Raw genomic sequence first — 25,115 nt, forward strand, 5'->3', positions numbered from 1 at the left:
TTTAATTTAAAAATCACCTAAAATATTTATTTTCTTTTTTCCCTTTTAATATTTATTTTCAAATCCACTTTTTAGCATCACATCCACACATAGGATCACTGGCGATATTCCTAAATATGCAGATAAAATTGAAAAGTACACAAGGACCTCAGCATTATCCTTGAGCTAACGACGCAGTAATACTTTCCAAATGAGCCCATTAGATTCACCCTAGCTACAGCAAAGTAATGAACAATGAGAAACAAGACTGTCAAAAATTTATAAAGGAAATGGATCATTAAAATTACCTGGAACACAGGATTCATAGGAGGGCTCTAATTAGGATTAACACGAGGATCCATAATATTCGGAACCTGTAATGAATCGGAAATAAAATGAGCACGAGAGTTGAAATCCTGAAGTATTGAGAGAATTTTTAAAAAATAAATTTGTACTTCTGTTTAAATATTTGCCTGTCTAGTTGTATTTCCCACTGTTCGTTTTTCATGTGAGTTTGAGTTACAACTTAGTGTCCTTTCTTTCCAGTTTGCAAAACTCCCTTGAGCATTTGTTACAGAGCAGATCAGATAGCAACAAAATGTCACTCTTTATCTGAGAACGTCTTAATTTCTCCCATTTTGAAGATAGCTTTGCGTGATATAGAATTCTTTGGTTGTCAGCTATTTTTCTTTCGGCAGTTTGAGTAAGTTGTCCAACTGCCTTCTGGCCTCCAAGATTTCTGATGAGAAATTGTTTGTTAATCTTGATGATTCCTTGTTCTTTATGAGTTGCTTCTTTCTTGCTGCTTTCAAGGGTCTTTGTCTTCACAATCAGGAATTTAATTATGCTGTGCTTTGGTGTGGGCTTCTTTAAATTTATCCTACTTGCAATTTGTTCAGCTTATTGTATAAGTAGGAGGCTAATGTTTTCATCTAATTTGGGACATTTTCAGCTATTGTTTCTTCAAATATTTTTTTCCATCTCCTTCTCTCTCTCTTCTTCGGGAACTGTGTGTTGGTACTTGATGGTGTCGCACACATCTTTTAGGCTGTTTTTCTTCACTTCACACCAGGCTGTTGACAGTGCTGTGACAGGGTGTGCAGTACCCACTGGGTGAAGTTCTCAGATAGTTCCTCTCATTTCCTTATGTCCCCTAGGTAGTCACCACCCTTGGTGGGAGTGGAAGACTTACTGGTTACCAGTTGGCTTTCCCTCTCAGCATTGGTCTGATTTGTCTAACGGGAGGCAGAATTCACTGATGGAGGTTTGCAAAGTCTGACCTTATAGGATATCATTGCCAGGTACACTCTCTGGTATTGGAGAGATAATATTCTCCTATTCTCAATGGGGGGTGGGGGGCATTGTCAAAAGGACCATAACTGTCAACCCCCCATAACCATCAAAGGCACTAAAGGGTCCAGAAAACATCTGAGGGTTACCATGGATTAGAGGACATTCAGCACCAATATCCACCAGAGCAGTCACCCTTTGTTTATTTGTGGGGACCAGTGAACAGTGAGCTCAACATGAGGGCTCTGATGGCCTCCAGAGGCCCTCTCGGGGACGCAGTCTTGGCCTGCGTCCTCTACCAGGGAGTGGAAGGCATGAATCCAGAACAGGGGAGTATCTGGGGAGTATCTCTTAGGTCCCCTGCTGGCACCTGCTCCTCAGGGCTGGTAGGCACAGGAGCGGGAGGTCGAAACCACGGTTGTTCAGATTTGAAGGCCTTCCACAGGCCAACCAACAAACACAACACTGGGCTGCCATTCTGTCTTTCCAGGTGGGGTCCCTGCAGCAATGAGGTCAAACCTCATTTGCTTCCAGGTGACTTTTACCGCACAATTTATAGCAGATTGGAATAGCCTTTTGGATTTTGAAAATCTCCTCTCTCTCTCTCTCTCTCTCTCTCTCTCTCTCTCTCTCTCTCTCAGGTCTTTCCCATTCTCTCTCTCTCTCTCTCTCTCTCAGGTCTTTTCCACAGTCCATACCTGGGATTTGTCAGTTTCCCCAGACCAGCAATGGATTGCCCAACATCATAAATGTCTTGCCCCACAGCTGGAACCAGCATGAATTTCCACATCCCATATCAGGTACTAGAGGCAGACTGGAGCATCTTAGCTTTTATTCCTCAAGTGAATCTGGCCTGACCAGGGCCCTCAAATAGATGGCCTGTCTTAATCCCAACTCACTCAGTATCTGTTGTGCCTCCTCGATGGATTTCCAGGGTCCCATGAGCCCAGACAGGCCCCCCTCATTGGCTCCAGCCTCCCTGCAGGCTAGAATAATTCACTCTATAAAAGGGTAGATTCAGGAACCTCTGAGATGCACGCATACACTGCCAGAGGGCAAGGTGTCTGGTGACCTTGCACATTTTCTCTGCCTCCTGCCCAGACAGGGAAATGTCAGCACCCCTTTCCCATCTCTGTGCCAATCATGCCTGGTTTCCGGGCCTGAACTTGGCAGCTAAATCAATTACCTCCGCAGGTGCATATTCTCTCACAATCAACATTTCCAGAATGTGGGGGGGGGGGGCGTCCTGTTGGCTGGGGTTGCCATTGCTCTGCTTTTGCTGTCCTTTCTATTAACGGTCCAATGGCATAGGCGCTCCCCTGGCTTTGCTCCCCATCAGCAGTATACCCTCCTTCTCTCTTGCTTTCCCAGAGATTCTACCCCTTAGCATCCCCATCAGACTCTGGATAGTGTCTGGGCCTTAATTCAGGCAGCCTGCACCCTCCTGGCTTCGCCCAAGGGCAGCCCCACCCCCATCTCCATCCCCACTGCCTGCCCTGCATCCCCGCTTCCGTGGAGTGTCCCTGGTCCCTGAGCATCAGACACACGGGCCACCACTCTGCGCACAGAGCTGGTGACCAAGCCGGGGTCCCCAGGATGCCCCTGTCCCAGGGTCCAGGCCCGAGCCGCCTGGCTGACTGCCCCATTGTTGGCCCTGACATCCTTGGTAGCTTCCAGGGAAATCCCAAGGGGCTGGTGCTGGAAGGCCAGGGAGAGAGGAAGGAAGGGGCAGGCACTCCAGAAGGCAGAGGGGGTAGGGGGGTGGGGAGGACACACTGAAGAAGCAGGGGGACTTACTCCAGAGGCTTGTCTTGGCCTAAGGACCAGGAGTCTCCCACCTGCCCGTGGGATCTTCAGAATTTCCAGAGAGGCCTTAGGAGGCGAGATCACTGCCAGGAGCCTCTCAGGGCTGCGCCCTTAGAAATGGCTCCCACCGTGGGAACAGGATGAGGTCAGAGTGCATGCTCCAAGGATAAGGGGGGAGCTTCCCATTGCTGGGGGCCACCTATCCATTCACCCTGAAGCCTCTCCATGACCTCCCCCAACAGTTCAGCCTTCTAGTGCAGCTTTCACGGAGCCTCAAGGCCATCAGGAGGTGACAGTCTCGGGTCTTCTGAGGTCTTTCCTGAGCAAGAGCTTGGTTTTGGTAGTTTTTCAAAGCCCTTAAGGATGCTTAATTCACTAGCCTTACCTCTCCTGCCTTGGTTAGGTTGCTGCACCAGTGCTGATTCGGCCCCCAGGCAATGGTAGCCAGGGCGATGCTTGTGTCTTTCACAAAAGCTCCCCACTCCCCAGGACCTTTAGCCCCGGGCTAATTTCAAGTTACTTAAATTAGACCAACCAGTCCTTTGGAGCCAGTCTAACAAGGAGCCACCAGAGCTGTCAGAACCAAAGATGAATTGCAATTCTTTGTGAGGGATCCCCTTTGTCCTCCCTATGCCCAGGGAACGTGGGCTGTCCTGGGCTCCCTCGTAGAAGACTGAGCTGAAGCACGTGACGGTGCCACAGACTCCCTGTTCTTCCTAAGAACCAGCCTTTTTGATGTTGTGAAATAGAGGTTCCTTGGCGGGGGAGGGGGGCTGCAAGCCTTTGATTCATTTCCAGAGTACAAAAAAAAAAAGCGGATTCTATTTTTCCCCCTGTCGGATCGTGGCTTTTACGAAAGAAGGATGCGCAGTTCGGTACAGCACCGCTTTCACTGGCCTCCGGCCTCCATTTCTTGGCAAAAAGCCCTAAAAGAGAAGGAGGAAAGGATCACAGCAGCTCGAGGTTGAGGGGAAGGTGATCCTCTGTCGCCCTCAGGCAGCAGCAACTCAGCTGTTCCAAGGATCTTCATGCCTGTTGCAATTAATGAATTTTACTCTATGCCTTTGGAGGTCTAGCGTAATTCCCCCCTTATAAAAATAAGAAACTCGTTACAGAAAATCTGCAAGATGCACACATGTGGAAAGAAATAAAACAAGTACACTGAATCATTAACTATTAACCCTAGTTAAGCATCATTGTTTCTGTAGTTCTGTCTACAAGGTCATGACTTTCTCTAGATTCAAGTTCGCACACTGCATATAGTCCTTTTATATTTCAGCCTGTGATGCATTCAGTTAATTCTTATATAAGGTGCAAGGTCTTGGTCTGTTCTTTTTTCTTCTGTTTATAGATGGATGTTCAATTGTTGCAGCATCTTTGCTATTCTTTGTCCATTGAGTTTGTCCTGGTGCCTTTGTTAAATTTTGGTGGGCTATTTTTGGGCTGGATCATCACGAAAATTCAGGGGGTACACTTCTGAGTTCGATATTTCAGTCCACTGGTCTAGGCATCCATTCCTTCACCAATACTACATTGTCTGGAATACTGTGAATTTGTACAGTGTCAATTGTACAGCGGCGTGAGTCCTAAAACTTTGTTGGATTGATATTGCTAATATTTTGTTGAGGATTTTTGTTTGTTTATGTCCATGAGAGATGTGATTATAGTTTCTTTCCCTTGTAAAGTCTTCATGTGGTTGTAGCACTTGGTATTCAGATAATCATAGTCACATCAAATGAATCAAGAAGGGTTCCTTGGTGCCTGGGTGGCTCAGTCGGTTAAGCATCTGACTTTGGCTCAGGTCATGATCTCACGGTTTGTGAGTTCGAGCCTCACATCCTGCTCTGTGTTGACAGCTCAGAGCCTGGAGCCTGCTTCCAATTCTGTGTCTCCCTCTCTCTCTGTTCCTCCTCTGCTTGTGCTCTGTCTCTCTCTCTTTCAAAAATAAATGAAGATTTAAAAAAATTAAAAAAGAAAAAGAAGAAGTGTTCCTTTATGGGGCGCCTGGGTGGCTCAGTCAGTGAAGCATCTGAATTCGGCTCAGGTCATGATCTCGTCGTTCCGGAGCTTGAGCCCCGTGTCGGGCTCTGTGCTGACAGCTCAGAGCCTGGAGCCCACTTCAGATTCTCCCCCTGTCTCTGCCCCTCCCCCACTTGTGTTCTGTCTCTCTCTCTCTCAAAAATAAATAAACATTAAAAAAATTTAAAAAGAAGTGCTCCTTCTACTCCTGTTTTCTGGAATAGATTATTGAGAACAGGTATCATTTCTTCAGTAAATATTTGCCGGGATTCATCAGTGAGACTATCTGGACTGGACGTGTTCTTTTTCAGATGACTTAAATTTTTTTTTTCAATTTAATAAGTACAGGTGAATTTAGATTGTTTTTCTCTTTGTACAAGTTTGGGTAGTTCAAGTCTCTCAAGGTAGTAGTCCATTTCTTCTAATTTATCAAATTTGTGGGAACAGAGCTGTTCATATTATTCTCTTATCATCTTTTGTGACTGTTACGATACAATATTCCTGAGCAAGGAATATTGCTTGGGTATTGATTGAGGGTATACTGCAATAAATACAATATTCCTGAGCAAGGATTTCGAACTGTTTCCTGTTTGCCACCTACAGGTAATGCTCTGGTAAGTATTGAAGGTGGCAGGACATGCCATCCCACAATATGCCACTTTGGCGTATGGGTTTTTTTTGACAAACAGCAGTTGTGACAAGAACATTCCAATCTCCCTGTTCTTCCTGGAAACAGGAGATGAAACTTCTCCTGAATGATGCCCTCCCCACAGCAGTAGGAAGGCCGCCTTCCTATCACCTCGGATGAGAAGTTGAGACCAAAGAGAATTCTATACAAACAGACCTTGCTAAAGTAATTCTTATCTCCCTGCAGCCTCCCCACAGAGGTTAGTAGATTTTCCACAATTGCCTCTCTTTGTGCAACTTGAGTCCAGAGGCTTCACCGTGTCTTTGGGTCTTCCTTTTTTCCTTATGAGGGCTCTGGGCCACGTACAACTTCTAGAAACGTGTGTGTTGTTCTCCTGTTCTCCTGTTGCCCTGTCTTATTTCCGGTTAATTTTCGAGGCCAGCAGAAAAAGCCTGAGAGGGCAGAAGTAAAATTTTGCTTCCCCTCCAGCATATTAATACACGCACCATTTCCCGCATCTATAATATTCCCTTAGGTTAAGCTGGAAGAAACATAGATAAAAGGGGTGCATACTTCCACGATTATACTTGTTTCTTATACTTTATTTCCTATTTCATGTCATCTTACCAGACTTCTTTCATCAAGTGTTAAAATCCTGTCGGCGGTTTTTCTGGAGTCATTCATCCTTTCCTTTATTCAGCACACTTATTTGACATTTCATTACTCTCATTAATAGCACAGTCACATTTTTTTAACTAGGTTAGTTTTAGGTTTTGAAATGTCCATTGCTATAAATTTTACTTCCTTTGGTTATTGGTAAGTTTTAACTATCTTTCCAAGTAGCATTCTAATTGGGTGCAAATCTAATGGGTAAATTATCTATCTATCTGGTAGAATTAATTTTGTGTCTATGTTTTCTTTACTGATTTATGTTTTATGTTTATATCATATACATTAGCCTTTTCTTGAACATATTGGTTTTAAAGGATTTTAATTGTATTCAAAGAATTTTGAAAAGCATCTAAATTAAAACTCAGGAAAATGTAAGTTTAAAAAAGTGCCATCAATGCCTGGGTGGTTCAGTCAGTTAAGGTCTGAATTTGGATCAGGTCATGATCTCACGGTTTGTGAGTTTGAGCCACGTGTCTGGCTTTGTGCTGACAGCTCAGAGCCTGGAGCCTGCTTCGGATTCTGTGTCTCCCTCTCTCTCTGCTCCTCCCCCACATGTGCTCTGTCTCTCTCTCTCTCTCAAAAACAAATAAACACTAAAAAAAAAAGTGCCATAAAATGAGATAAAGAAAGTGAAAGTGCTGTGTAAAATATAAGGCTGAATCAATGTAGTATCATTTTTTATCTTCTGCTAATCTGATAGTAAGAGTTTAAGGAATTTGGTAGTAGTATGCTATAATTAAAGAATAAAAACCAATAACTTAGAAAGATTAATTTACAGGTGCAAGATCTTGGAAGAATAATATAGATCTTCCTTGACTTATGATGATGTTTTGTCCCAACAAACCCGTAGTAAATTGGAAATATCCTAAGTCAAAAATGCATGTACACCTAACCTACTGAACATCAGACCTTAGCCTAGCCTACCTTAAATGTGCTCAGAACACTTACCTGAGCCTAAAGTTGGGCAAGATCATCTAACACAAAGCGTATTTTACAATAAAATGTTGACTATCTCATGTAATTCATCGAATACTGTGCTAAAGTGACAGAATGGCTCTGTGGGTGCGGAATGGTGTCAGTGTGTCGACTGTTGACCCTTGGGATCCCTAGCTGACTGGGAGCTGCCACCATTTGGTGTCACCAGGGAGGATTGGGAGAGTACCACACCTCGTATCCTAAGCCTGGGAAAAGATCCACATTCCGAATTTCAAGTATGGATTCTACTGAATGCAGATCACTTAGGCACCTTCGTGAAGTAGAAAAATCTAAGTTGAACCGTCATTATGTCAGGGATTGTCTGTAAACGAACGAGAGAATCTAACCCCAAAAGGATATTCATTAACTAATATTCTTTTGGAAAAAAAGTATGTGCCATGGAACATAAAGGTAGGTCCTGAAAAGCCATAAGGAATCCATATTTAATATACACAAGTTCTTAATTATACAAAGGACAAAACTGGTTGGAGCCTTAAGAAGCATCACTCTTAGACAGTTGGATAGGATAGGTTGTGCCTGAAGTTGACAGAATAAATTTACAGAGTAGGAAGTAAATTTGGAGCGGCTGCCCCTCTGTTTCTTTCCTCAACTTTGAAAATCACTCTCAAATCCATAATATGCTTTCTTGCCCATTAATATACGAAATAAACTTAGCCGAGTTGAGAACGTAAGCTCCAGGAAGAGCAGCAACTTAGTGACCTTGTTTCGTACTCTCCCCACAAAGGACGTTAACCAGATCCACGGCGGAAATTACATAAATATTTGCTAGCTAATTAATAAAGTACACTGAGTAATAAAGTTGACATTTTTGCTTCATGCTACAGAATTTAAAGACAGAAGACTGGGATTTTAATTACAATTTTGACATTTGTGAGCTCCCTTCTTTGACCGCTGTATCACGGTTAATTTCAGCACTGCAACAGCGGCCCGAGAGCTACAGGCATCTGTGGTGTATGAGACACTGCTGGGGGCTGTGCCCGGGGCAGCATACTGGGGATTTTACCATGTACACAAACATTTTGAATACAAATGTGGATATTAAGGTAAAAATAAGTTTAATCTTCACAACTCGCAAGAGTCCAAGAAAACTTCCTGGAAAAGTGATTTTCGAAATGAATGTGACAGATTAACTGGGAGGTAGACAAAAAAATAGGAAGTAGGAATTGAATAGTTAGCCTGATAGATATAGATATATGAAATATACAAGAATCAAATATACAAGGAGATATTTATGTCAACGAAAATTCCTTGATTTACCCATATCATTGATATCTCTATATATTCTTTTACATGTATGTATATGAAGAAGAAAAAAAGGACAGTAAAAGAAATATTTTATTTGCATTTCCTTAAGTTTAAATATTTGATGAAAACACATAAAATCATGAAAAAACACCATAAAGACAATCATATCATTGATCCAATTTGAAGAACTTTAAAATAATAACTTTGCCAGCTCTTCATTTTTGACTTACCTTGAAGACTTCCTAAGAGACTGAGCTTCCTAATTTGCATAACAATAAAACTTAAAATATACAGTGTTTTTCATCTTCAACGCCTCTTATAAATGACTATAAATATTGCTTAAGCATTAATTTCATCTTCGCAAGTACTCACTAGAGAACACCCATTACTCTTGATTTATGTCAATTTTATCAGCTCGAGTTACAAGAACACACATATAACAAGCTTCGGGACCAGCTTTCCTAACCCCTGTAAACTGTACGTACGATCTCGATTTATCTATTGATGTAAATTTGATATGCTCTCTCTTTTGGAAGTCTTAATTTAATGAGCCTGGTATGAGACCCCAGGCAATGAGAAAGTGTTCCGCGCACAAACAGTCCATCAGATCTCCAGGCTCACCGAAACAGCTGTGTGGAAAGGAGTGGAAAGGTTTTTTTTCGCGGGAACCGAAACATTTTCAGATGGAGGCCATGTATGCTGCCAAGAAGAAATATTCATAAAACATACCAATCTGACATTGCAAAGATTTTTCTGACCACTCTCTTACTTCCTCCTGGTTCCCACTTCCCACCAAAAAATAAAAGCAAATGAAAAGCTAGAGCAATTACTCTTAGCAGAGGTCCCTCCTCTGTGCCTGTATCTCTCCATCAGGCCCTTTCCCAGACAGACTCTAAGATTTCAGGTTGTGATCTCAGATGGCCTGTGTTCAAATTCTGGATCCCCATACACAGTGATGTGAATTGAGGCTGCTCCATTAACCTCCCTGTTTCTCTGTTTACCTGTTTAGAAAGACGACTACTGACATTACTTCTTGCTTTGTGGTATTACTTATATTAAAAAAAAGAATTTAGGGGTGCCTGGGTGGCTCAGTTGGTTGGGCATCAGACTTCAGCTCAGACCATAATCTCACAGTTCATGGGTTTGAGCCCCACGTCGGGCTCAGAGCCTGGAGCCTGCTTTGGATGTGTCTCCCTCTCTCTCTGTCCCTCCCCCGCTCAAGCTCTCTCTCTGTCTCTCAAAACTAAATAAACATGAAAAAAATTTTTAATTTACCCAGTACCAACACTAAGCAGGCCCTCAATCAATGTTAACTATGAATGACTATTATTAAAATTACTGCATTTAGTTTTCTGGATACCATCATCAATTTCCTCCTTACAACCCTAGGAGACTGATGCATATGATTCTGTCGTAGCAAATCCCATGCTATCTGTGGAAACCCTTCTATGATTGCCTAGTCATCCCACCTGATCCCACAAGGACCACTATCAAACTTGGCAATCTGGTTACACCCTGGCCACCAGCTTCCTAGAATGTTTATTTTCACCTGATAACCTTCCACAGCTTTCCCAGGCCAAATAGCCTCCATCAGAAAGGAACTTCTTTTGACTCCCCCCGCCACCAGCATATAGACCTCCAGCCATTTGTTCCATGCTCCCCACCTATCCAGCTGGTCTCCAGGCTCCTGTCCAATATGGAGTCTCCAAGTCATTCTTTACACTAAACAGGTGAGTGTTTTAGAACAACAACAACAACAACAACAAAAATCTTGTGACCCTAGTGCTCAAAACTCATAATTTTCCATTTCCTTTAAAATAAATGTATCACTCATCATGTTAATAACATTATATAATGCAATACAAGCCCTAATGGTTGGTTGGCTTTTGCTTTCATAAGCAAGTACCTGTCTTAAGCTTTGGTTGCCAAGACACCCATTTCCAAGATGGCACCCACTCAAAGACCTTATCCACTGTATAAATGGCCATCTCCAATAAAAATATTGCTAGCCATGAGACTAGATAAAGAACCAACCCTCCCTTCCCCACCCAGGATCCTCTGTTTTAGAGATCTTAGATCTCTAGATCTTTAGAATGTTCTAGCCACAATATTGGTTACCAATAGACTGAGACTGGCACAAAACATAATAAGACAAGCCCTATTTTTCTTAGTAGACCCAGGCCTGGTTAATCCCACTGGGAGAGAAGGATGAGATCTGGCTGTGGACTTTGAGTGGCTTTGACAGGACAAAGAAAAAGAGGAAGATGACATGAGTGTTTTGGGTGCATATTTGGAGACTTTGGGGAAGCTAATCTTGCCTACTCTATCTCTTACTGACCAAGGGGGAAGGAACTTTAAAAATGAACTTAGAAGTCTGATTGCCTCATTTTGTCACGTGTGCTTTTACTATCTATTGCTAGCAGAGATGTTTGTCCACATTCTCTGCTCAATCCTTACCAGAAGCCTATGACTTAACTTCTACCTAATCTCATTTGTGCAGCTAAGAAAACTGAGACTCTGAGCAATTAACCTTCTGGAATATAGGCAAGCCTGGTCTGAATCCATGCAGAATGAACCCAGGGCACACTTTCTTAAATACTATATTGTTATTTAATGATGGCAAATTTTAATTGTGACAAAAAGTCTTGGATGGAGCGCATTCCTTTTTTTGGGGGGGGGGTGGGTTAACAGAATGCTTTTAAGCCAGGGTAAGCAAACAGGGTGCTATTTTAAGGATTTAGGGACATCTCACAGAAACCCAGGGAAGGAGACGCTTCAAAATCTCAGAAAGGATTTGAACCAGGGGGTTAAATTTACCAGGAGGCAATCTGTTCCTTCAAGCATCTGGCTCCCTGTCTCTGCCTCTCTTTCTCTCTCTCTTCTCTTTCTTTCACTGTGGCAGCAGTATTCTACACGTGTCCCCCCAGCATCCTACTCCCCTGTTACTCAATCAGACACCAATTTAGGTCCTGCTGGGAAGGAATTCTGCAGATGTAATTGAGGGCAGGGCCCAGGAGATTGCCCTGGGTCATCAGGTGGGCTCATTCCTCTTACAGGAAACCTCAAAGGCAGAGAATTTGGGGGTGCTGAGTAAGAGAGGTACAGTGGTACGAGAAAGCAGAGGAGAGGCGAGGCAGCAGGGAGGGGAGATTTGCAGCAACAAGGGCTTGAATCACCATTGCTGCCTCTAAGGATGGAGGAAAAAGGCCCACCAGCCAGAGAAGGTGGATGACCTTTAGAAGCTGGGACCTCTCCATCCAGCTAGTAGGCAGCAAGTAAAGAGGGACTTCAGTCCTACATTCCCATGGACCTGAATTCTGCCAACCCCCTGGATGAGCTTGAACATGAATGTTCCCCAGAGCTCCCAGAAAGGAACACAGCCCTTCCAACACCTTGATTTTAGCCTAGTGAGACCCGTGTCTGACTTCTGAGTGAACCGTGAGATAATGATGCTGTGCTCTGTGAAGCCACTTAATGTGTGGTAATTTCTTCCAGAAGCAATAGAAAACCAATATACTTGTGTTCTCTTAATTTTGCATCTCTCATATATATACTATATATATATAGTATCTTTGCATACAAGTTTCCTTTTTCTTTTCCACGCATTCCATCTTGACAACCCCAATTTAGACGGCAGCCCTGAATTGCATGTGTCTTTTTATCTAGTCTGGAGCCTATGATTCATTCAACCTGTTTTAATATCCCAATTCCAGATTTCTGAGGAAACATCAAAATTTTCCAGCCCAGTCACTGAATTACATCCCCCTGGTTCAGGTCACTGATATCCATCCAGTGACATGGGGAAGAGTCCTGGAGAATGCTGACATCTCACTCCAGGACTTGGAGGGGTGAGTTATCTAAGGGGGCTCCTAGAAAAAGGATGTGGTGCCAGGGAGGGAAAAGGGTGTATTTCTAACAGGGATATTTAGGGCACATAAATGGCATGAGACAGATTAAACATAACTATGTAGAACCGATCCAGGTGCTGAGAGAAGGAGTCTGGAAAGGGTTAGGATTGTCATATTTTTCTCAATCACACTTAGGTTGCACCCTCAATAATTTGGATGTATGGATTACTTATAATGTGAGTCTTTTGTGCACTTGTGTGTGTGAGCTTGTGCAAAATACATGCCCATGACTATGTATTTATGCTCCATTTTACTGTTCATCAATTTTTTTCCCATTTCTTCCGCCATGTAGGCTCAGCAAAGTAAAATGGCAAGTGTAATAATTAAAAGCACAAACGGCCAAGATTAAGCTCTGTGAAGATTAATTCTGGCACGGATTTTATTTAATGTTACAGAGTAGTGACCTGGGGAAAATAAGAGCGCCTTCACTGGAGAAACTTTATTGACAAAATAGCAGTAGGAATACAACAGAATTCAAAATGCAAAAATGGATCTGGGAAATTGTGTGCTTAAGCATTCTGTGCAATGCCACCAAACAGGGGCTTCATAAATCCCGATGTGTAGCCGTATTAGTTAAAGCCACACTTCTCAGTGTGGTTAGTTGGCCGGGCAATGCATGAGGGAAGCATGACTTCTGCTGGGTATGCAAAAACTGAGCAGACATTTATGAGTCCAGTTGTTAAAAACTCTTTGCTACCTAGTAAAACACCCCCGTGCTTTGAGGCTCACCTTCCACGCAGTTTTTTTTTTTTCAGGCATTCTTAGCCACACCCCTCTTAGCAATGTGCTCTGTCTGTTGAACGGTACCATCTAAGACTTAGAATCCCAAATAATTCTCATCAATGCACCCACTGTCAGATATATGCCCCAATTTCACCTGAAGATGAATAAGACGAATCTTACTTGTCGAAGTACCTAGGTGTATTTATTCAATTAACTCAACAAATATTTACTTAATATTGACTATATGTCAAAGATATCTAAGAAAATCTGTATTTTTTTTTAAACAGGGATGATTAATTGGGTTTATCTGTGTTATGTGCAATAAGTAATGTTTTCTGTTCCTCATGGCCATTCCTCTGCCACTTTGTCTCCATGACCGCAAGCCAGAGGATTGATTGTTTTATTTTCCAGTTGTGTTAGTCTTTCTTCTGGAGGCAGACATAAGCTCTGGGCGCCAACACAGACTTGCTTCTTCACAAAGCATCTTGACACCACTGAATAATTTTAATGAAAATAAATAGCTTCACCTTACTGAAATGCTTATTAACATAACAGTTTGGTACCATGTGTCAACGGCAAACTAACGAAAATGAAAATGTATATTGATAACGAGCAGAGGTTGAAATGACTATTCTCATACGCTGGGGGTAGAAGTGAAAAATATTGAATCCTTCTAGAGGCACTTTTACAATATACATCAACAGCCTCAAAACAAACTGAGATGCATCGATATTAAGGAGTCATTCTGAAAGAAATGGTCAAATATGATTTTTGTGGTCTCCTAAGTTCTGAACAATTAACCCTCTGTACTTATTTATGATGATATTTAAGACAGTATTACTAGTAATTGCAAAAATATTGAAGATATTTAAGTTCTTCTACATTACGAATCAATTGCATAAATCAGAGCAGGTCCAAAGGTTCAGCGTGATGCACCTATTTACATAGTGTGTCAAAAAATGTTCAATGCTGTATAAAAACACTCTTAAGTTACAATGAAAGACATGCAACTTTATAGAAAATACAATTCCAGTCATGTGAATCGCCATTAATCCAATAAATGCTCATGTTTTGCGAACCTGTTTTATGTGCTGGGCGTTATTTTAGGAATCAGAGATAAAGTCAAACACAGCTTTTTGTGAAGAGCCCTGCTGTCAAGGAGCTTAAAATCCAGATGTACAATCAATCACACATGATTAATAGGTCCGTGTAGGTGGAGATGCAAAGAAAACACATCTGTAGGGAACGTACTAGAATGTGAGTGGCTTTCTCTGAACCGTGGGACTATTGTTGATGTCTAGGTGCTATTCTTATTTTTTTTTATTGTCAAATTCCTACCATAAACAATGTCTTACTTTTATTATGTTTTTTAAGAAAAAAAATCATCATTATTATCCACCTTTACCTATCCGGTCAAATCCAGCCAACAGATCACCTGGAATAACCATTTGTAGCTATCTCATCCTGGAGACTTCAGGGGCATCAGTGTGATGGACAATCAGAAACACTGCGCTGCAGCTTCTACACCCCCTTGTGGATATTACCTAATACTTAGCCCAAGGAGAACCTCTTCATATGACAGTGTACAGATTGAAGAGGAACACACGAACCCTTGAAATGTGCCTTCTCTTGGTAGAGCTGTTGCCGTCCGTGATTTTAGATTATTTCCAAAACAACTCTTGCAAATGAGTGTTGCCCTGCCCAGATGCAGAAAAGGGAGCCCAGAAAGCGAAGTTACTTCCAAGCTCACACAATGTGTGAAACCAGATCTTCCTATACCAAAATTGGTCCTCTCTCAACTACAATGCTTTCTTCTTCCTTCCCTCCCTCCCTCCTTCCTTCTGAGCCTCACTGTATGCTAGGCACTGTTCTAACTGGACACGCTAAGGTCTCAATCCTCCTATGAACCAGTTGTCATTACTCTTACCTTGTAGATTTTCAGGAGCAAATAAATCCCTTTGTTTAAGTGATGAAACAGATAAGTAATTGAAATGTTCAGCTACAGGAGCAAGGAAAATCACATATTTCCCCAACCTGAAAACACTGAAAGTAACTAGAAACAAGGTTACATTAGAAAGAAAAAGGTGGCAACGCAAGCTGGTGCAGCCACTCTGGAAAACAGTCTGGAGGTTCCTCAAAAAACTAAAAATAGAGCTACCCTACGACCCAGCAATTGCACTATTAGGTATTTAACCAAGGGATACAGGTGTGCTATTTCGAAGGGACACATGCACCCCCCTGTTTATAGCAGCACTATCAACAATAGCCAAAGTAGGGAAAGAGCCCAAATGTCCATTGATGGATGAATGGATAAAGAAGATGTGGTGTGTGTGTGTGTGTATGTATACATAATGGAGTATTACTCAGCAATCAAAAAGAATGAAATCTTGCCATTTGCAACTACGTGGATGGAACTGGAGGGTATTATGCTCAGTGAAATTAGTCAGTCAGAGAAAGACACAAATCATATGACTTCATTCATATGAGGACTTTAAGAGACAAAACAGATGAACATAAGGGAAGAGAAACAAAAATAATATAAACACAGGGAGGGGGACAAAACAGGAGACTCATAAATATGGAGAACAAGCTGAGGGTTACTGGAGGGGTTGGGAGGGGGGATGGGCTAAATGGGTAAGGGCCACTAAGGAATCTACTCCTGAAATCATAGTTGCACTATATGCTAACTAATTGGGATGTAAATTTTAAAAAATTAAAAATAAAATTTAAAAAAAAAGAAAGAAACAGGGATAACACTTGGGTGGGTTTGGGGATACAGGTGGAGCTGAGGCAGGACAGAGTTTTTAAGAACTAGATTTTCCTATTACTATCTCTATACCACAGAGCAGTGACTAAGTTGGACAAACTATATAAATTCTCTATGTCGCAGTGGTCTTGTGTTTAAAATATCTCCCCGTAGGTTTGTGGGAAGATCAATGAAGACTTTCTAACATCATGCTCCGTCCGCTCTCAGTAAATGCAGGGCCACATTCCACCCCCCACCACCCCATCCACACCTATCACCTGCTGGCCATTCACCACCGTCCTGAATGACGGTGTTCTCACTCTTGGGTGGGAGACAGACGTATACTTGTTTATGACAAAACGGTACTGTCGCTCTTTACTCATTTCAACAAATCTGTAGCTGAGTGCTGCTATTCCAGGTGCTAGAGGTACAGGGTTGAACTAAGTAGTCAAAGGAAGAAGTGCAGATGAAGAAGTAGTCAGAGGAACCCTGCCAGGGAGGTCGTGGGGCCTGCCCAGAGTGGGGATGGAAAGGGCAAGCTCGGAGAAGGCAGCGTGTGAAGGATCGGAACAACTGGGGACCTCGATGAGGTGCTTGCTGTTCTCTTCCTGGTTTGAGGACGCCTATGTGCTCGCTGCCTCCTATGGGTTTAGTGCAGTATTTAGAGGCAGGGGACCCCTTGGAAACCTCCAGAAGGCCTCTCACCATGGCCACAATGAAGCTTGAGTCAACAATTCCTTTTTTTTCAAGTTTTTTTTTTCTTATTATTTTCAAAAATTGTTTTGAAAGACAGAGTGTGAGCAGGGGAGGGGCAGAGAGAGAGGGAGAGAGAGGATCCCAGGCAGGCTCTATGTTGTCAGCGCAACATGGGACTTGATCTCACAAACCGTGACATCATGACCTGAGCCGGAATCGTGAGTCGGATGCTTAACCAACTGAGCCACCCATGTGGCTCATAAGCCACCCACTTATGTCAACAAATCTATGGAAATCCAGCCTCTGTCCCGAAAGTGTGGTCTTTTGCCTGTGCAAGCCACGGGGTGCCTTTTCCATTCAGGTTTACCTTGTCCTGTTTGCTCTGAGGCCAAGAGCCTGGACAATGGATGGAATCAGAAGAAGGCATATTTTGCCACAAATCAGGCAGCTGTCAGCGACACTCAAACATAGAATCAGTGACCCCAGAAAGCAGGAATATTTTTGTCCTCAACTTGTTCCAGCTGACACAGAATGGACAGCTGGCAGCGATAGACCATGGAGGGCTACACCTCCACTTTAGACACTTGAGAAACCAAGATAAAAACATCTACCTGATCGTGCCATTGCAGAGGTAATGGGTTAATACATGATAGACTTCTTAAAGCAAAGACTGGTGGGTAAAAACCCTCAGCAAGCACTTAACCTACACTAGTAACGGTAACAGCAGTGTTAGCATTTGGAACTGTACCTCAGTGAGCTGAGCACCAGTATTGTCCACAGTGTAAACCCTTCAGAAAACTCGGGATGAAGGTTATTATTAACCTTTCCAATTGCTTTTTAATTCTCTTTCCTCATCTTCTTCTTCCTAATAAATATCAAATCAGTGTCTTCCATATGAGTGGCCCCATTTTGGACACTTTGCATAATAAAACGTTAGACTGGGGAGTGATCAGCGATGAGAGTCTTAGGATCTAGGACGTCTGTGGGGCACACTGTGGACCTGAGAAATACAACAGGAGGTCACTAGCCACATGTGTCTATGTAGAGTCGAATTAATTACAATTAAATGAAATTTGAAATGCAATCCTTAGGTCACCTTAGCCACATGGGGTCAGCAGCTAGCAAACTGGACAGTGCAAATGTAGAACCTTTACACCATGGAAGAAAGTTCCACTGGACAGCATTGTTCTAGGGGCGTGTGGATATGTATACTTATCACAATGATGGTCGAAAGGACTTGGGCACCTGGTCTCCATGATTTTGCCTCCCTCTCCTTACTTTACTACCCCCGACACTCCATGCTTCCTTTTAGACAGGACTTCCTCCCTTTGCAGAAAGCTCTTAAAACACATTTGCTATTCTCAGCACATGTCTTCATACACCTTCTCTACACACACATACATGCGTGCATGCACACCCACACACTCACATCTTTACCTGTCGGTCCTTTTGTTTTCAAACCTCAGCTCAACCATCACATTTCATTAGGCACCCCCACCTCCAACATCCTGGACATGGCCATTTGTCCCTGTCACATATCCACACCCTGATGTTACCTCCTTAGCAGCACTTTGTACAGGTGAGATTTTACATTCCTTCATGAGATTATTAAAAGCTAACCCTTTCAATACGCCAAAAATTCCATGAAAGCAAGGACTCTGGCTGGCTTGCTCACAGTCTCTCCTCTATCCCTGACACAGAGCCTGGCATAGGGTGGGGTGATAGTAGCTATTTAGCAAGTGAATGAATGAAAACAGAAGTCACTCTGACTAGTGGGTCAGGGCAGGCCTCCAGGACCAAAAGTTTGTCTTTCTAGACTATGGCAAGTCTGGCCGCTATGAGTTGATCAAGATAGGCATGGTCCTTGTTGGGCAGAGGGACACAAATCTTTTCAAGTACTGAAATATGCATGGGAGGAAAAAAACCATCTGACCCATAGCAGGGAGAAGAGATCGGCAGGTTTTTCTCTCCAAAGGTTGGGTCATTTATCCAAGGACCATATGCTATCACATCACCTCCATACAACTTAGGAATATCAGAGCGGCACTGTCATCATAGAAAGACTGAAAGCAGAGTGAGCCTTGTGTTTAATGCTTCCGGCTCCTGAAAATGGCTATTCACTGTTCTTTATATATCCTCTGAACTCGTATTTAGTGAACAACCACTACTGTTTCAAATTCTGTGTTCCACCCTGTGAATATCAACATCGCAAATGTCAAGGTTTGGTGAACAGTTTACCCTGGCCCAGACACAGTGCTAAATGCTTTACTCTCAGCTAATCCTAAAAGCCACCCTATGGGGCGCCTGGGTGGCTCAATCGGTTGAGCATCCGGCTTCGGCTTGGGTCATGATCTCATAGCTCGTGAGTTCAAGCCCCGAGTCAGGCTCTGTGCTGACAGCTCAGAGCCTGGAGCCTGCTTCAGATTCTGTGTCTCCCTCCCTCTCTGTTCCTCCTCCCCCCTCTCAAAATAAATAAATTTTTAAAAAAAGAATTCATTCTTTGTCTATTTGCATTATGCACCAGACCTACCCTCTGATTGTCCCCAGCCTTGCTCCAACCGGAAATCACTTTCAGATGTGAAAGGGGTTTTGGGATCTAGAAGAAAGTTGTTTTGCTGCACCCCAGAGATGCACAGCAGGAAGGTGCAGGTGATTATCAGGCTGGCATACGGCGCTCCGAGCACAGCACCAGGCACGTTCACAGGCGAAGCCTTATTTAAGCTTTCACAGAGTCTCCCGGGAGGTGTGAACAACTCTCATCTGGCAGCTAAAGAAAGTGCCTCAGAAAGATGAAGTTTCTGGGGTGCCTGGGTGGCCGGGTGGGTTGAGCGTCCAACTCTTAACTTCGGCTCAGGTCATGATCTCACAGTCCTGCGTGGGGCTCTGTGCTGACAGTGCGGAGCCTGCTTGGGATTCTCTCTCTCCCTCTCTCTCTGTCCCTCCCCTGTTCGCACTCTCTCTCTCTCAAATAAATAAATAAACATTAAAAAAAAGAGAAAGACTATGTTTTCCAAAGTCATGCAGCTAATGAATGAAACTCAAACACTTTGTTAAGCGGCATCATACATGGTTATCTGAGTTCTAACAAATGAGACACATCTTGGAGATTTAATGATCGCACTTAGTATAAATTCATTTTAATTATTTATTTTTTAAAAATCATTTGATTTTGAAATGGAAAAAATACTTCCAATATTTTACCCCAGCCTATTTTTGGAGGAGTTATAGTAAAGTTCCCAAATCAGATAATACTTTCCTTGAAAAAGCAGGCATTTAAAAATGTTTCCTTCAAAGCATTTTTAAAAAATAGAAATCAGCCTTCTCATTTCATCTTACAACAACTAAGGTTCAAGGTTGTGTGTGTGAAGGATCATTTCGTAGCCGTGGTTTTAGTCCCAAACTAAGGTGCTCTAACAGGCAAGTTGCTCACATCTGCCTGAGCATTCCTGGGGACAGCAGGAGTCTCAGTCTGTGTTACAAAACTGTTTAGCACAGTACCAAAAAGAAAAAAAGAAAAAAAAGAAAAGAAAAAGAAGGAAGGAAGGAAGGAAGGAAGGAAGGAAGGAAGGAGGGAGGGAAGGCAGGGAGGAGGGAAGGCAGGAGGGAAGAAAGAAAGGAAGCATGGAAGGAAGAGAGGAAGGAAGGAAGGAAGAAAGGAAGGAAGGAAGGAAAGAAAGAAAAGAAAACCATAGCAGATGGTCACTACATACACTGAATATTAAACTAACCAATAACTAAATGCGTATCACATACACCCTGGCATGCCTGATACATGTCAGTGTTCCAAAGTAATATGAAATATACTGTCAGTGGATCTTAGTCATTTAACTACCTTGATCCTACCATTTTGTGGATCTTAATGCTCAAAACGCTCCCCCAGTGAGGCAAGGCAATAAGGTTCAGACAACCCAACCTGGTCAGCCAGCAGGACATGTCTCAGGACCTTGTTCTCTCTCTCACGAGGACTTCAAAACAGAGAACACAGAGAAATGCTAGTTTCACGCCTGAGAAACACTTGATGGATGCTGAACACGCCCCAGGCAGTCTACATGTATGTACAAAACTCTTGCCAGCAGAGGTGACCCCCGATCGCGGATGGCTCGGGAAGTAAGGAGAAACTTCTACTCAGAATATGCAGCTAACGAAAGAAGTGGGGCTCAGACTCAGCCTAATGCCACACATGACACTCTCCAGCCATGGAGCATCCATTGGCATCTCAGATTCTCAGCAGCCTGACCGAGGGAGACTGTATCTTCTCATCAACTCCAAAAACTAGGTGTATCCTAGAACAGTTCCTGAAACAAGGAACCAGCATCGCCCCTAGAAATCTCTACTGGAGCCCGCAGACCAACAGTGGCTTCACATGGCCAGTGGCTGGATGCTACGGGGCACAGAGCAACGAGCCTCTGAAGGAGCCAGCTCTGGACAGACACAGCAAGCATCTGTGGCAAAGAGGAATTCGAACAAAGAAAGGAAACCAACCTTTCCTCCTGTTTTCACTAAGAGATACTTTTGAATAATTACTATTTGGGGAGGTGGGTCTTGAATTTATACAGCTGGATATTGTCTTTCCCTGAGCTACTGACATTTGGAAGCTTCTGCTCAGGGTTCTGTGCGGAGACTAGTCAGCACTTGGCATTTCCTGTGAATGTCCTGCTTCTGTTAAAAAGGCCCCCGATCGCCCTTTCTGGAAAATTTCCCGTCTCGAGGATGGGAACGGCCCTGACATAAAATGCCGCTGGTCTTGTCAGGTGGGAGACGTGGCATCGTTTATCACAGCTGAACTCCTAAGGGCCCGCACTGGAAATGGGGAGCAGAACCTGCTCCGACTCCTGCCACACTCCTGGTGACCGTGGTCTGGTCACTTGCCCTGTGGGTCCCGGTCGCTCGTATGCATAACTAAGAGGATGGGGATGATGACTCACCGATATCCTTTCTGCCCCCAAATTCAGTATCCACGGACACTTTTGTTCTCTGGGTTTGGGAACTTTCTAAAGGTTACATCAAGGATAACTACATACCCCAAAGCAGTCTGAGCTCGTACACAGTTTCTTGCCAGAGGAAACTGACTTGACTCTGGAGAATCAGGTCAATTGCTTTCTAAAGCTAGGGAGGGTACCTCGGTTGCCGGGGCAGGGCCTGCAGAGGTTGAGTGGTGAGCCCAGGAGGGCAGGATGTTAACTGCAAGGTGGAGTTAGCAGCCAGTATTCCCACTACAGCCCAATTCACTTCACACCAAACCATGCTAATCCCCCAGGCTCTCCTTCACTTGTTGACGCTGCTTTGAACCATACCGGCCCTGGCTCGGTACATTTAAATGTAGAAGATGGTGACCGTTCTGCCCAGGGTTCTCCAGAGAGAGGGAAGAAGGGGTGGGTGGGACTGACCAAGACAACAATATGGGACTGATGAGTCTGCAATCCACAGGGCAGGCTGGAGACCCAGGGAAGGGGTGACATTGCGGTCTCGAGTCCAGATGTCACAGGGCAGCAGGCTGGAAACTCAGGCAGGGTGTCTATGTTGCAAACTTGAGAATTCCGAATCCTATTTCCCTTCAGGCAACTTGAACCTCTTCTCCAGAGGCTGTAGGGGATTGGACGAAGGTCATTAGGGAAGGGAACCTGCTTTAGAGGGTAGACTCAAGTCTATTGATTTAAAGGTTAATCGCATCTAAAAAGTACCTTCACCGCAACGTCTAGACTTGCGTTTGACCACACATCTAGGCACCGTAGCCTAGCCACGTCAACCTATAAAATCAACTATCACAGTGACCATATTTAATTTCTCAAGGGGAATTCTCGGGTGACCCAGGCTTTTGATTCTGACAAGGCAGGCTTGAATTTGCTATCAGCTATACGACTTCAGACATTTGTAACTTCTCTGCACTTCAGGGTTCTTATTGGTCAGATGGATGATGATGCAGATTCCTTGACATATCGCTCGTCACTTCCTTAGCGGTGTGGACACGGGGTGTACAAACAGTGTATAAGCACCACATAAACTTCCTCCTCTCCAAGAACCCTTTTCTAATCCTGTTTACAGACTCCGTGTCATGTTCCCCAGTAGAATGTGGTTTGAAATTTGTTGACGTGACCTCCACAGCCTGTCTCAGGGAAGATTCCTATTGTTTCCTTCTACATTCGTTCAGTCCACAGATACTCTATCACACTAATGATGGCTGCTGGCTATCTATTAGGGGCCTACCGTCCTCAGGGCTCAGCACTTACCATGTGTTAACTTATTTAAACTCAGACGCAACCCTAAGAAATAGGCACTATTGTCATTACCCACACTGAACAGACGAGGCAACTGAGGCCCAGAGAGGTTAAGTTCCCTGCCCAAGGTCACACAGTGAGGAAATAGTGAACCAGGATTCAAACCACAATTGAGTGTAGGCTTCTTAATAATAGGAGCTGTTCTGCCTGTTTATGACCGCCTGTATCCACCCCAGCTCAGCAACCCCTTGTTGGTGGGTAGAATAATAACCCCTCTAAAGACGGCCATGTCCTCCTTCATTTACACAGCAAAGATGGCAGATGGGTTATGGTTGCCAATCAATCAGCTGACTTTGAGATTTTTCTGGGTGGGCCAAATGTAATGCCAAGCACCCTTATAAGTGGACGAGGGAAGCAGACAGCAGAGAGAGCGAGAGCAGTGTGAGAGGGACTTGGCTGTCTGTTGCTGGTTTTGAAGACGGAAGAATAGGGCTAGAAGCCAAGGGGTGCAGGTGGCCCCTAAAAGCTGGCAACTGAAAGAGAACAGATTATTCCTCAGCCCCTCCAGAGAGAAAAGCAGGTGATTATAGCCTGATGCGACATTTGGTGATAGTCCGATGTGACCGATTTTGAACTCTTGACCTCCAGAATTGTAAGACAGTAAGTCTGTGTTGTTTTAAGCCACTAAGTTTGTGACAATTTGTCACAGCAGCAGTGGGACCCCAGTACACTCTTTATTGACGCAAACCTCATATTTTAGAAGAAAAAAAGAGCACGTGTGTGCTTCCCAATTTGCAAAGTAGTTCAACATACGCTGGGTAATTTGACCTTCCCCTACCTACTCCAAGGGGAAGACTTACAACTGCTGTGTCCATTTTACGAGACAGAATACTGATATTCAGAGAAGCGTCCAGCGTAAATGCTGGAGGGGGCCCCGGGGAGCAGATTTTGCCTCCACGGAGCAGCTGAGTCCCATGCACCAAAAAAGAACATAATCCATGTTTGCTGAGAATAAAAAGTGAGACAAGACATTGAAAACACAGACCATCCTGGATGCATCAGGAGGATGTCCCAGGGGGACCTGCCTGCCGAGAGATCACTTTCTCAGTGACCTCCCTGCAGACCGCTGTGGCCCCACAGTGTCACTTGGGTGGCTGCTTTCATTACCTTGGTTTTCCTAGAGTTCATCATCAGGGCTGGTACCTTTGAAGGGGCTCGGGGCCCTGGAAATGCAGGCAGCCGGAGGGCGGTGCGTCTCCTCTCTGAAATAGCATCGTGTTCGCGGCCTCACATCAGGACCCCGGCAGGCCAGGACGCACAAGCCGCTCCCACCCTCCTTTCTTTCTGTCCAAATCAGGCAAATGGTGGAGCCATGTGACTCTACTTGAGTCCATTTAACTTAATTGAACGGAATGTGATTTCCAGGAGGCACAGGTGGCGGTGGAGACCGTGTTACGCAGCGTATTATCTGATTTCAGGTGGCGGCCTCCAAATGAGCTGCTTGCGGAGCACATTTTAAGGTGCTGAGCCTGGGGAGAGGCGCCCAGGCTGAAGGGCGGAGGCTGGGGCCCCTCATCTGCTGAGATAGGATGCAACGAGCCGAGCATTTAGAAGGAACCAGCCCATGAAATGCTCCCAACAGTCGGTGGGGGGTGAGGGGCTGTGTTATCCTGAGTAAGAGATGAAACATGGAAATTCAGAGAGCTCGCGTACATTTCCCAGGGTCACACAGCAAAGGTGAAGAGTCTCTGCCCTGCCAGCCTCGCTGTCTGCCCTAGGGCAGGCCGCCTCTCTAAGCAACACCTCAGGGACTGGGGGTGGGTGCTGGGGAGGAGCTAAGAGGTAAAGTCCTGCACTAGAGACCCAGACTGGCCATGCTCGGGGCTCGGGGCACACCATGCTCTCAGGCAGACCAGGCCCCAGCACCAGTACAGCCCTGTCAAGCTGTAGAAATTCTAGGGGCGCTTGGGTGGCTCAGTCGATTAAGCATCCAACTTCTGGCTTGGGTCATGATCTCATGGTGCATGAGTTCGAGCCCCATGTCGGGCTCTGTGCTGACAGCCCAGATCCTGGAGCTCACTTTGAGTTCTGCGTCTCCCTCCCTATCTCCCTGCCCCTCCCCTGCTCACGCTCAGTCTCTCTCAAAAATAAACAAACATTAGAAAATTTTTTTAGTAAAAAGAAGCTGCAGA

The 25,115-nt window shown here is 44.1% G+C and overlaps 1 long non-coding RNA gene across 1 annotated transcript in view; it reads right to left on the reverse strand.

Annotated features, from left to right (window-relative positions):
• Positions 1-285: 285 nt before the first annotated feature.
• LOC122235088 overlaps positions 286-25,115 on the reverse strand; it is a 53,150-nt gene continuing 28,320 nt past the window's right edge. The window contains exon 3 of the long non-coding RNA XR_006213207.1: positions 286-353. This is a non-coding gene — a long non-coding RNA (uncharacterized LOC122235088). The remainder of the gene's footprint in view (positions 354-25,115) is intronic.

Source organism: Panthera tigris, chromosome F2 (assembly GCF_018350195.1).
Source record: "Panthera tigris isolate Pti1 chromosome F2, P.tigris_Pti1_mat1.1, whole genome shotgun sequence".
In the NCBI taxonomy this organism is placed as follows: domain Eukaryota; kingdom Metazoa; phylum Chordata; class Mammalia; order Carnivora; family Felidae; genus Panthera; species Panthera tigris.